We start from the raw sequence: 14,189 nt of genomic DNA, 5'->3' as shown, positions 1-14,189 counted from the left end.
CATAAGCAGTTAGAATTCCATGTAGCTGAGACATAGTAAGAACACGGAGATTTTCTTTTTCTTCTATTGCAGATACTTTGGATTCAAACTTGGGGGATAATGATCTTAGAATCTTTTGAACTACTATAGACTCCTTTACTTCTTCACCCAAATTTTTCATACAATTTACAATCTCATCTACCCGAAGAAAATAATTAGCCACACTTTCATCATTATACATCTTGAGAGTCTCATATTGAATCCTGAGAGTTTGAAGTTTAGCTTGTTTTACCTGTTCATCTCCTTCATAGCTTGTGATCATTTTGTCCCATATTTCTTTTGCTGATTTGAAGTGCATTACCTTCATGAATTCTGTTTGGGATATACTTCCTAATAGAGTACTGACTGCTTTTGCATTTGTTTCATACTTCTTTTTCTCAGCTGGATCTGTAGGAGTAGCTGAAGGAAAAGCATAGCCTGTTTCTACAATGTCCCAAACTTCAGTACCAAGAGATTGAAGATATGCAGTAACTCTTACCTTCCAATAATTGAAGTTTGTCCCATCAAAAACTGGTGGCCTGATTGATGCTTCTCTCTCGTAGTTGCTCATGATGAACGATCTACCTTCAAGCGATCAAGCTTTTCTGAAGGACCTGCTCTGATACCAATTGTTGGAAATAATACTGAGAGGGGGGTGAATCAGTATTATCTAGCAATTTACCAAATCTTCCTTATTTGATCTTTTGAATTATTCTTGCATATCAGTACCATAAAACAATGAGCATGAATAAAGAAAATAGACAGTCACACCAAAGAACACAAGATGTAAGGTGGAAACCCAATGTGGGAGAAAACCACCTGCTGCAATATGTCTCTATCTTCTTTCAAGAAATTCTTTTTACAATGATTTTGTACTGGTGCAGTCCTTTACCAGCATGCAGGCTGCAACCTGCAGAGAGCTACAACTCTCTCTCGTTTTCCAGTCTCTCCTGGAAGGGAGCTACAACCCCCTACTTCTTTTCATGAAGAATCAAATGATCAACAAGTATACAACAGATACAGTCTACTACAGATATCAGATCAATAATTACAGAAACAACCCAGAACACTTTATGAACAGAAATATACAGTCAACAGATCATCTTAAGACAGGGACGCATATTTTCTTTCTGTGGCCTGCGACTGGACGCAGTCTACCTTCTGCTGTTCTGCGTGCAGACGCACTGTTCCTCTATGCTTTGCTGCGACCGACGCACCCAGCATAACTATCGCGCCGCGTCTTTCGCTTCAGAGACGCACCCAATAACACAGTCGCGCCGCGTCCTTTGCCTCAGAGACGCACCTGAGCCTTTACTGTACTGCGTCCCGGCGCACTTGCCCTTCACTGAACTTGCGTCCCTTCAGATATAAGAAATATGAGGACTTCAGAACCAACCCAAACTCTCAGATCCACAGATCTGATCATGCGCCATAAAGATCATAGTCCATTAGAAGATTCGCCCTTATAGATCTGGACTAGATCTCACCAAGAGATATTCAACCAAGATGATACTTAATCCAAATGAATTCCTCTGCTTTATATAGGCAAGCTTCTCCCCAAAACATGGAACAATATCACGAGCCGACACCATAGAAACACAAAACCGTCGGCTAGATACCACACAAGAAACCCCCACGTGCTTTTCTCTGCCTTGAAATGTGTGCACTGGGAGGACGCACCTCCTGAACGGCTGGCCTGCGTCCCTGGACGCGGGTTCTGCATGGTATGCCTGCGGGGACGCACTTGCTGAACATATTTCCTGCGTCCTTCTTGATTTATCACCTGAATGGGTTTGCCATCAAGGACAACACCTGAATCATAATGCCAACATCAAAGGTTTTGAACTTGAGAGTATTTTCTAAACATTTGGCATCCATGAGATATGCTAATATATTCACAAGAATTGTAGAGGGATTAGGAAATAACAATCATAACTAGGATGTGGCTTCTAAAATCAGTATGGATTATTAATAGCAACATACTAAAGAAAAGTAGAGAAGGAAAAGTGTAAACAATGTACAGTCTTTCTCTACTCCTCAAGGATGCAAGTGTTCCTCTTTTGCACATAAGAAACATGGAACAAGTATGGGTGGAGGAGAGAGTAATGATTGATATTATAGAGGGGATGATTGTGAGGAACCACCTTACATTGATCTTGAGAAAACTCATGCTATTTCATAGTCAAAGAGTAAGATAAGTCCAAGCAACAAATATTCACATCACTCTAAAGGTCCAAAAGATGTTACTGATATGGAGGTTGATAACGCTATAGTCCAGAGTGGGTCACTGTAAGGATGGTTGAGTGAAAAAAAGAAGAAGAGGAGTTGGCTCATGAAGAGTTAACTATTTTTGAAGAGAATTCTTTGACAATAAACAATGACCAATATAAAAAAATAGAAAGGAAACTACATATTGAAAAAGTGCATGTTAGGAATAAGAATATAACTTGAAAATTTAAATCAGAGGTTGATGTTTCATGAGTCAGACCCATAGCGCTCCTAAATATATATACGACCGTTGGAAATGCTCTTTCCCACTCTATTTCAGAACAATAGTTAGAAAATATATGATAAAAATAATTGAATTAGAAGAAGATTTAAGTCCTAAACCTTTGTTTACAACTCCATTAGCCATAATTGTTCCAGATAAAACACCCCAAAGTACACTTGGCACATCCATCAAGATAAAGCACCAAGTTACATAGTGGAGTAGGAATATATGTCACAAAAATAATCAATAAGAAACTAAATATTATTTTTGAAGCTTGGGACATTATTTTAGATTTAAAAAATCTTTCACAAATAATTTCTTATTTTCTTACATATTCACAAAAATATAAAGAACATGATCATCATTTTTGTGATAATTATTTAAATACATTCATTGCAAGAGTATCATGTCTAAGTGAATTCTAAATAAATGAGCAAGGATTACCATCAAATCAAAGAATAAAGCAAGTAGAAGAAGAATGGTATGATAAAATACAAGTGTTGAAAGATTTTATTACCATCTGCACAAATATTAATGATAAGAGAAGCGATACTTTATTCAAAGAAATCAAAGTTGTTGTGGACATGTAAGGACCTTATATGATAAGAGAATCCATGATTTACGTAATGATTAGTCAAATAAGAGTGATAAGAACTTCATGGGCCAAAGAATTTGATAATCTCATTGAATTTCTAGAGGAGGAGAATGAATTATGGTTAGTTACCTTTGTAAACAAAAATGATGACCACTTGATGACTATTGAAAAACTATGGTGACAATTAAAAGAAATGGAAGGAGATATTTTTTCACTCAAGGTAAAGCAAGATATTATGGTTTCATCAATAAAGGAGTATATACAAGATTGACTTAAAATATTCCTAACAAAATTTATAATCCTCAATAATTGTCACATATGGTTACATCGAGGAGACCTCAATCCCAGGATATATACTCCAACAGATTATTCTACATGAGAGATCAATCCACCATCCATTCCTTTGCATTTTTGTTGTGTCTTGTTTTCTTACTTGAAGCAAATTCCTTTCTTTTGTTCCAATATTTGGCTATCAAACTTTATTAAGTGCATTGTTAATTTGTAAAGTCAATCCTTCATTTCATTTCTCCTTTTATTCTAGGTTACTATACTACTCTATTTGGTCCACGGAAGACCCATCCCATTTAATTTAGGAAGAATGCATTCCTTTCATCATTTAAGTATGAGGAATTGCGTAGTGTGATAGACACACACTTTATTCAAACTCAAACTTCAAGTTGTAATATTTTTGACTCCCACAAAGAGTTGTTCTAGGAGTTCATGTCATTTATGATTTCAATGGTTTTTATATTTAAATCATGAGACCCCGTGAATGTTTTCCTCTACAGCTTATGATTCTAAATGAATGAAATCATTTAAAACTCTTTTTGAAAATTTTGGGTCATTAGTCTCCCTTTTCTATCTATTAGTATTGTGTCAAATATGTTTTCCTTATTTTGTGAATGGATGGGTCATTAGTCTCACTACAAAATTTCAACTTATTTTGTAGTGTATAATTTTCCTATAGAAAATCATTACAACATGTTGAGACTTCTATTTTCAAGGAAACGTTGAAAAACGTGTATCAAATGCTTTAGTATATGGAATGTTAGGTTACTTAAGTATATGGAATGTTATGTTACTTAATCTTGGTTGGGTATGTGTTCATGTAAGTGGATAAAGTTGTTAGATGTGTATGTGAGAAGTTGTGAGTTTGGAAACCTCATTAAGCTTATTGGCATGCAAGAATTTACGAGTTCATAAAATATTTATGGGTATAGATGAGGTTTTGGTTTATCTTATAGGATTATATTAATCCTCAAATGTTATACAAGTGATTGAACCATAATTTATGTAGGGGAAGAATCAATATAATTGAACCATTTGTTGGTGCAAGTGGATGAATCATGACATAAACCTAAACGATCTTACAATATATCAATAACCGTCAAACCCGATCTTTGCATATTTATTATCCCTACCGCGGCAGTGGATATACGCGTTCGATTTTTGTTTGACGGGCAATTAAACATGAAATTATAATGTTAACATTATAAAACCAAAAACAATTATTTTTTAATATTTTAATTTTTTAAGCTGTGAATGGTGGATTGAGATTAGCTCTTATTGGGCAATGATGTAATATGGGAAATAGAGAAGCTGCTATCATATCTATATGGGGATTTGTATCCCTCACTACGAAGCTTTTTCTGTTCGAAAACTTTATATATAATATAATATTATTATTGAGTTATTTTATTTTATTATAATTTATGCATTTGACCTAAAGTCTTATTATCCCGGCCCCACGGTGGATATAAGCATTGGATTTTTGCTGGAATGGCTATTAAACTCAGTTCGACCAAAAATTAAACATGAAATTATAATTTTAATATTATAAAACAATATATATATCTATATATATTTTATTTTATTTTATTTTTATAAATTATGATTGGTTGATTTAGGTTGGTTTTTATTTAGTAATGATGGCTATGTACTATAGAACGGTGTTGGTTGATTCACACGTTTGTATTATCTAAACAAACAAACGTGGCAATAGCTTCATAGAAGAGCATCCTTCCAGGTTGATTGCTATACTCATTTTAATGAAAAAACTAGGTCAAGGAAAAAACTATGTCAAATTAAATAACATTATTCAAAAACTAACTTTCTAATTTTATTTTTTTGAAAAAATTATATATAATGTACAAATTTATGCTTTACGTAATTATTTCCAGCACACAACCAGTAAATGTAACAATGGAATAATGTTTACTCACGAAAATTAATGTATCGAATCAAATTATTGTGAATTAATGAAATTTAGATTATTTTTAAACTTAAATAATGTATTGGAATATTAAATATTACTTGAATTGAAATATATATTATTAGATCTAAATATTATATATTTAATGTATAATATATATATATATAATTATTTATATAGATGTGTCTATTTTGAAATAATGTTTTTAATAATTATTAGAAAAATCATATTGATTTAATTTGTATCAAATATTTGTGTAGTATTGAAAATAGAGTATTGAGATTTAATTTTTATGTTGTTTTTGGTTTTTAATAAAAAATTGTATATTATGTCTATAATTGTCATTGAACACTTATTACTTTTTTCCAGTGGAAAAAACGGTAACCTTTTATTTAAAAAATGAAAAGTTACACTAGCATATGCATTGAAGCATTTCCATGAGTTGTCCATTTGGGCTCGAGTGCTTACGCACCTCACGCAACTTTAACAAGCTAACGTGCAAAAAGAAAAAGAATGAGAGAGGAGAAAAGAGAAGAGAGAAAAGAGGCAAAAAACTGATTCCGGCAGTGAGTAAAAAACTCACGCTTCAAGTTTTTCTCCCCTTTTTCTTTTCGACCTTGCGCCACTCTCCTTGAGTGGGCTCGATCGAAGCTAAGACTAATTGTGTTTCTGCTTTCTGTGAGGCTGTCTCCTTGTCTGAGTCTGAAGTATCTGAGTGGTGGTGCCGTTTGATCCCTCCCATGCTTTGTTCCTCAATTGCCTTCTCTGCCTGATTTAGGTGGAGCCGTGAAGTCTTGTTATCTGATGTAGTTTCCTTCTGAGTCTCCATTTCTTGGGGTACTTCTGCATTCTCTGCGGGGGTGTCTTCCTCTTCTGCTTCTGATTCTTCATCATCTGAGTTAGGGGGAGGAAATTGCCATCCTTTCCTCTGCTTCCCTTTCTGCTTCTTTTTACTATTTGCTTTCTTGGCTTCTGGACATGTGCTTTGTAGATGCCCTGTCTGCCTGCATAGCCTGCATCTGAAGGCAGTATTTTCATAGTCTAGTGCTTGCAGCCAATTTTGTTGTTTGTAGATCAGCCTTATGTTGTCTGGCAACCCTTTGCTTAGATCTACTTCCACACAAATGCGTACGAAAGTGTATACCCTTTCATCAATCCTCTCCAGATCTGTTTTGATATATCTCCCTATGTTGTTCCCAATTCCTTCCAGTACTCGCTCACTCCAAAAGTGAAGGGGAAGGTTATAGAGACGGACCCAAACCGGCACTTTGGATACAGTCATGTTGTTTGGATCGAAATCTGGGAACCATGGGGTCATGAACAGCCCTGATGTTCCCCAGAACCAAGGCCCATCTCTAATGATTGTGTCTCTAACTTCCGAGGATGCAAATCTGACTATGAAAAACCCCTTGGAGCATAAATGTATATCACATTCCATGGTCCAAGTGGTGAAAATCCAATGAAATAGATCCGTTGGTTTTGGCCAGAAGCTGTTAAAACGACAGATTAGGGCCTGTGTTTCATAGGACTTAACGAAATCATCAAGTCCTGACGAATCAAAGTTAAGGGCTGGGGTTTACCCTAGCTGATCTACTATGTATGGTCTAGGTATATATCTGCCTTGATCTGGAGAGGACCCTGAATCTTTGTTGCCCTGAAGAATGTTTTTGTAGGAGGAGCCTCCCTTGGGTTGTTGCTGAGGAGCTGTCTTTTTCCCCTTGTCCCCTCCTGGGGAGCTTTGCTGTCCCTGGGCCAAAGCCCCTCCTCTCAGCCTGAGGTTTAGGACAATGGTTGTTTCTGGACCGATCTCATAACTTTCCAGGGTTCTATTATCCTGGAGGGACCACCTACCACTGACCAGATGTTGTAGCTGGACAGGACATCCCGTCAATGCCCAGATTTGCTGTTTCAGCTGCATGATGGTGTTATCTGCATGAACCCACACTAATCTAGATTTCCCCTCTGGGGTTTTAATGAAAATTTGAAAGTGTGTTATTGTTAAAAGTGTGTTATTGTTACCTGTGACCTGGGTTTCGGCTGGGTTCCTGATCCGCCTGATCCATTGTCGCTGCTGATCTGCCAGTGCTCTGTTTGTGAATAATCTTCCAGATCTGACCTCTTTGTGGGTCGTTCTTCCATTTGCATGTCGATGTCTGTAAAACCTCTGCTCGATCTATGAATCTTGCCCCCTATCTGCTGCCTGGGTTCTAACTGTTCTCGAGGATTGGCCAGATCCAATAGATCCGGCCCAGATCTATACTGTTTGAGCCAATCCGTTGAGAGAGGGGGCAGATCTGCATCGTGCAGTCCCCCTGCAGCGATCGAAACAGTTGGAAAAGCCGTAGATCCCAACCCGTCCACACTTCGGGCCTTTACATTTTCTTTAACCCGCCTGAAATCGTACCTTTCGACGGAGGCTTCGTCCTGGAGTCTTTGAGGGAGCGCGAGGGAAAAGTTTTCGCCTGGATCCGACCTGAGAACTTGCTGGTCGCCGACGAGAGAAAGCCTGTAATGTCTTGAGGGATCATACGGCACGGGGAAGGTTGCATGCCAGAAATGAAGCTCCGCAGCCTGAATCCGGGACGTTTTTTGCTGTCCCTGCTTCATTTCCCACGCTCCCAGCACTTGCTCCGACCCGCAGACCCTCCAGATCTGGCCCCATTGCGTGGATCTGAAGCTCGAAAAAACCCTGTGAATGCGCGTGATCGGCGAGGGTTCGAAGCCGTTGCTTGCCATCGGTGAAGTTCCGTCTCGTCTTCCAGCCTAACTCTTCATTGAACACTTATTACTTACAGATAATTTATTACTTATTTTCTAACTAGAAATATATCTACACATTAATTTTCAATAATTAATGATGACTATACCAATTTAAAATAGAAATATAATTTATATAATTTATATAATTTTTAATATTAATAATGTGAAATATATTATGAAAAAAACATTTTGATATTTAGTATGAATTAATACCCAATAATACTTCTAAACCATTTAATTTATATTTAATACACAATTTTTTTATAAATTCTTTATATTAATTACATCACTAAAATCAAACAAATATTTGTCTATGTTATTTGATCAACAAGATGTTTATATATCTTATCCAAACACATGTTTATTGGATAATACTTATATAGCTTATTTAGTCAACAAGATGTTTATATATCTTATTTATATCTAGCTTATCACATTTTCCTTCAAAGGTAGACCTATACAATTTCGTTCTATAACATAGATTGTTCACACTTGTCTTTTGACTACACTCTCACTTTTCAACTAAATTTTTTTGGATTGTTTTTTAGAAACTATCATCATTATTATATTTTGTATTTATTTTTATTTCTCATATAAATATTATATATCTTTTATATTTATTTTTAGTTATCATTTAAATATTAAATATTTTTATATTAAAAATATATTTTACCAATAGATTTTGTCCAATACTAGTGAATCAATATTATTTGTTTCTAGTTATTGTTAATTTTTCCACGCTACTCTAGTTGTTAGAGGTACTATTCCTAGTCCTAGGTCATTAGCAATGTTGTAGGACTATTGAAAAACACTTTATTTATCCATTTATATATGTCTTTGACACTAATTTAGCTATACTTAAATTAAGCAAGAATATTTACAATGTAGCCCTTATTGGAATGTGTAAGTTATTTTATATCTTTCAAATTTCAATAATTAAACTAAGTGACAGAGAACGTTAGTTATGCGGCCTTGTTAAATATAGTCGTCCTTGTAATAATAGAAAATACATATTGAAATAAAGTTATGGTTTGCCATGAGGGATTATATGCAACTCCATTTTATCCATCATATTCTCATCCATAAATTTAGATTGATATTAAGAATCTGGCCGAAAAGGGGTAATGTTTTCATGTGTTTGAAGACGTCAAGGTTGCTTGAGGAATGCAAAGATAAATAATAAAGGGTAGTGGAATATCCATCATTAGTTAATAATGAATGACAATGTATGCTTTCATCATGCATGTTAACATTTAAGTTAATCATGATTGTTACACTTTGTTTTTCCTTAAAGTTACTGTGTTATTGTTACGTCTTTATCTTTTGAGGCTTAGTAATATTTGTGCTTGTCAAATGAAGAATGTGAATATGTTTTTTAAGACAATTATTCACAATGAGCTAGCAATCAATGTGTCTTTTAAGACAATTATAAGCATGCAAAATGAAAGTTTACTTTTGATTTCAATGATGTTGTGATTTTATTTAGTGAAACTAAGGAAGAAGAGATGATACCTAAGAGGGGTATGCTTCAATTTATAAATATTAAATATGAAATAAAATAAAGATGGGGATGAAGTCGGTTATTAGTTTGAAGTAAGTCAAGTGTTGATTTAGTAACAATCTAGTATGGAATAACAGAATGATAATTTTTGTTCTATGCTTAAAATTTGTATGCATATATGAAACGGAGTGTTTTAATTTGTCATTACTAGGATACTACAAACCATATGCTAATATGAGGTGGTGTTTTTGATTTCATAGAAATGTTTAAACTGAAAGATAAATGGAAATATTAGATTGGCATGAAGTCATACTTAGATTTTTATGATAATTATATTCATGCATGCGGATAGATATTATTAACAATCAAGTATTCTTGCATAAATTTTCTCGTAGCTACATAATAACTTTAGGTGGAATTTTAGTTTAAAGAGGAAAAATATGTAATTCCTTATTTTGATTAGACCTATTATTACTTATTTTGAGGGTGTTCCAAATGTATAGGCAAATTAATAATTTTTTGTAGATGCATCTTTATGTGGCTTATGATTTAAAACTCCTTTAGTGATATTGTACAATACCTACTTCCATATGATGTATTGATTATATATGACTTAATTGGATGCCACTAGGTGTTATGACGATGTGTATTGATTTGCAACCTTATGTGATGATGATCGAATACTGAAACCTTATGAAATATATTCACTCATGAAATTCATTGATGATTATATGACATACATTTTCTTCGTTATATATTGTAATGTTACTCGTGATTTGTTGCATATGATAGAGGCAAAATGTAGAAATTTTGAATAATTAAGTACTTATTCACAGAGATTATCCCGATTATACACTATTGCGGAATACATGCACAATACATAACCTCCTCTATGTTGATCATCAATTTAGCAGCATCACAAATCATGAAACATCAATTGCATGCACACATTAACACAATATGTAACCCGGGGAAAGCATACAACTGAAAACCCCACACTATCTGTATATTATAATGATAGAGAACATGTAACAATACATAGTACAATACTCCTCACAAGTACTCAGTACTATCTCCACCTGTTACACACAAAACTAGCTCAGATCTAATCAATCACAGCTCAAATCTCTTCCACTACTTTGCCCGCCTCCACTGCGCAATCCTGCAAGGGAATCAATCACTCTGTGAAATAGAATTCCTTTGGTTATACTACGCAAGCCTCATGGGCAATCTCCATCCATGCATGTGCAAATCTCATGCACAACTATAGTCACAACTGATAGCAATCTCAACCTCTAACACCTGTCTCCACTGAACTGTACTTGCACTGAGTTAACTGATGTATCCTTCAGTTGCTTTATGAGTTAATAATTAGTGAATTAATTAATAATTTAATTCACACAACTCATCACTAGTGTATTCTTTAGTTAGACTAAAATACAACTAGTTCAACCAAGTCAAATTGAACACAACTCCATCAACTCCACAATCAACTCCACCGAAACTCAACCACATGGGTTCTAACTGAAGTCCTGCATGCAATAGCTCAACTGACCCACAAAGAAAGCGTATTTCCTTCTGACAGCTGCATGTGCCACATCTGTAGCTCAACTGAAGTGCTCCAAGAGGATAAGATAATGTTTATAGTCCAAATATTATTATGAGACAATAATATTCGACTGTTCTATTTTTAGCCTGGCAGTCTAAAAATAGAAACCACCCATATGTCTAAAAATAGAAGTCCATCTATATTTACCAACATGACCAATCATCCACAAATAGCATACTGCAACTCATAGACCATGATCCATATGTCTAAAAATACACATAGTAATAGCCTGTGGGCCCACTTAGTGAAGGCAACTTCTTTCCACTAAGCTCCATCATCTAGTTGCATTCTCAACACTCCCTGTCAAAAAGATATGGATTATCAGCAACCCCTATCCTGCCTCGGTGGTATTCGAATTTGCTCCTGGTGAGCGCCTTCGTCAAGATATCAACATCCTGATCCTCCGTTGGAATGTATGAAAGTAACATGACTCTCCGCTGCACATAATCTCTGATATGATGGTACCTGATGTCAATGTGCTTGGATCTATCATGAAATACTGGATTAGCTGAGATTTTAATGCAACTTTGGTTATCACAGTAAATCACTGTAGGCTCCAAGTGAGAACCGAACAACCCGACCAGGATCTTCCTCATCCATATAGCCTTGCATGCAGCCAAACTTGCTGCCATATACTCGACCTTTGCTGAACTAAGTGCCACGGATCTCTGCTTCCTGCTGTACCAAGAAACTGTTGTCGACCCGATACTGAAGACCCCTCCAGATGTGCTCTTTCTGTCTGTTGGGCTCCCTGCCCAATCTGCATCTGTAAAGCCACATAACTTCACCTCATCCTCCTATCTGTACCACAAACCATATCCCGATGTGCCTCTCAAATAACACAATACATGCTTGCCTGCCTTCCAGAAGAGCTTGGTTGGCTTAACCATAGCTTGTGAAAGCTGGTTAACAACATAGCATATATCGGGTCGTGTATTGACCAGATACATAAGCGACCCCACCAACTGTCGATAAACAGTGGCATCCACTTCTTCTGCTGAAGTGGCATCCTCCTTCCTCCAACCTCCAGGAAGAGGAGTATCAACAGGCTTGCAGCCATGCATGTTGAACTTCTCCAATATCTCCCGAGCATACTTACCCTGAGAAACAAATAGTCCATCACTACGCTGCCAGATTTCCAACCCCAGAAAATAATGAAGGAGGCCCAAGTCCTTCATCTCAAACTCCTTAGTAAGATCATCCTTGCATGAAAGTATCAACAGCTCATCACCTGTTAGAATCAAATCATCTACATAAAGTACAATGATAAGCAACTTACCCTCCACCACAATCTGGTATAGGTTAGGATCCACCTCACTCTTGGAGAATCCAAGTTCGGTGAAATAAATGTCTATCCGAGTGTACCAAGCACATGGTGCTTGTTTCAACCCATACAACGCTCTCTTGAGCCTGCACACATGCGACTCGCTGCTGAAGATCTCGAAACCTTCGGGCTGCTCAATGTACACCTCCTCCTCAATGACTCCATTGAGGAACGCAATCTTCACATCCATCTGATGAATGTTCCACCCCATCTGCGCTGAGAGAGAAAGAATCATCCGTATGGAAGAATACCTTGCAACAGGTGCAAAGGTCTCCTCATAATCGATCCCCTCTATCTGTGAAAAGCCTCGGGCAACAAATCTTGCCTTTTTCTTCTCCACACTCCCGTCAGCTGTCTGCTTAACTTTGTAGATCCATCTCAAACCCACCACTGATTTCCCTTCCGCTCTTGGGACAATCTCCCAGGCACTGTTTCTGACAATCGAACCATACTCATCCACCATGGCATCTACCCATGCGGGATCCTCCACAGCTTCCTCGAAAGAGGATGGCTCAGTCACAACACATTTTCTCACAAGAGCCATGTATCTAGTGTACCGATCGGGTGACTGTCTATGTCTACGTTGAGCTGTAGGTGGTCCTACAACCTTCTCTACATCTTGAGCCAGTCGCTCAGCTTCTGTCAAGCGCTTTCGCCCTCTGATGGTTGGCGTTGCATGAGTGGTCTCTTCCACTCCATGAACTTCGTCCTGTGGTTGGTCCATGTCCTGAAGCTCATCCTTAGGAACTAATAGCTCCTCATCTGCATGCAAGTGTGGCTCCCTCTCAAGCGAACACTTCATGGCTTTCTCCTCCTGAAATTTTATATCCCGTTGCACAACAGTCTTGCCACTGTCTGGAAAATACACACGATAGTTGTGGGGCGTATCAGTGTACCCCACAAATATCCCAACCTCTGCGGTCAGCTCCAACTTCTTCCAGGCATCCTTCGTCACATGCATGTAAATGTTAGCACCAAAAATCCTCAAATGAGAAAGATTAGGCTTCTTACCAAAATAACCCTCCTCGGGTGTACTCATGCCAAGTATCCTGTGAGGACAACGGTTCTGCACATATATTGTAGTATTGCATGCTTCCACCCACAAGTGAAGGGGTAGGCCCTGATCATGCAACATCACTCGTGCAACACCCACGATCATTCTTTTCTTCCGCTCAGCAACCCCGTTCTGCTGTGGGTTATGGGGAGCTATGAGCTCTCTTCGAATCCCTTCTGCACTGCAAAAGTCCTTGAACTCGCCAGAGATGTATTCACCACCATTATCGCTCCTAAGAGCCTTCACCTTCTTCCTCGAATCCTTCTCGACCAATGCTTTGAACTCACAGAACTTTGAGTATGTCTCGCTCTTCTTCTGCATGAAGAAGTTCCAGCACTTTTGAGAGAAATCATCAACAAAGATCACATAATACCTATGTTTTACTATCGAAGCTATTGAGAAAGGTCCACACACGTCTGTGTGAATTCTCTCAAGGATCGTCGTGGCGCGACTATCCTTCTCGTGAAAGGTGGCTTTCACAAACTTTCCCAAAGTATGCCCCTTGCACTGATCTGACTGTGCAAGAGTGCCTTTAGGAAGCCCAGTAGTGATATGCTGCAGTATCTTCAAGGCTCCATGGTGAAGGTGACCCAATCTCCTGTGCCACAGCTCGCCATCATCCCAG

This window comes from Pinus tabuliformis, chromosome 4_2 (genome assembly GCF_031772625.1).
Source record: "Pinus tabuliformis cultivar Carrire ecotype Pingquan chromosome 4_2, CPIR1, whole genome shotgun sequence".
Taxonomy (NCBI): domain Eukaryota; kingdom Viridiplantae; phylum Streptophyta; class Pinopsida; order Pinales; family Pinaceae; genus Pinus; species Pinus tabuliformis.
This window is presented reverse-complemented; position numbering follows the sequence as displayed.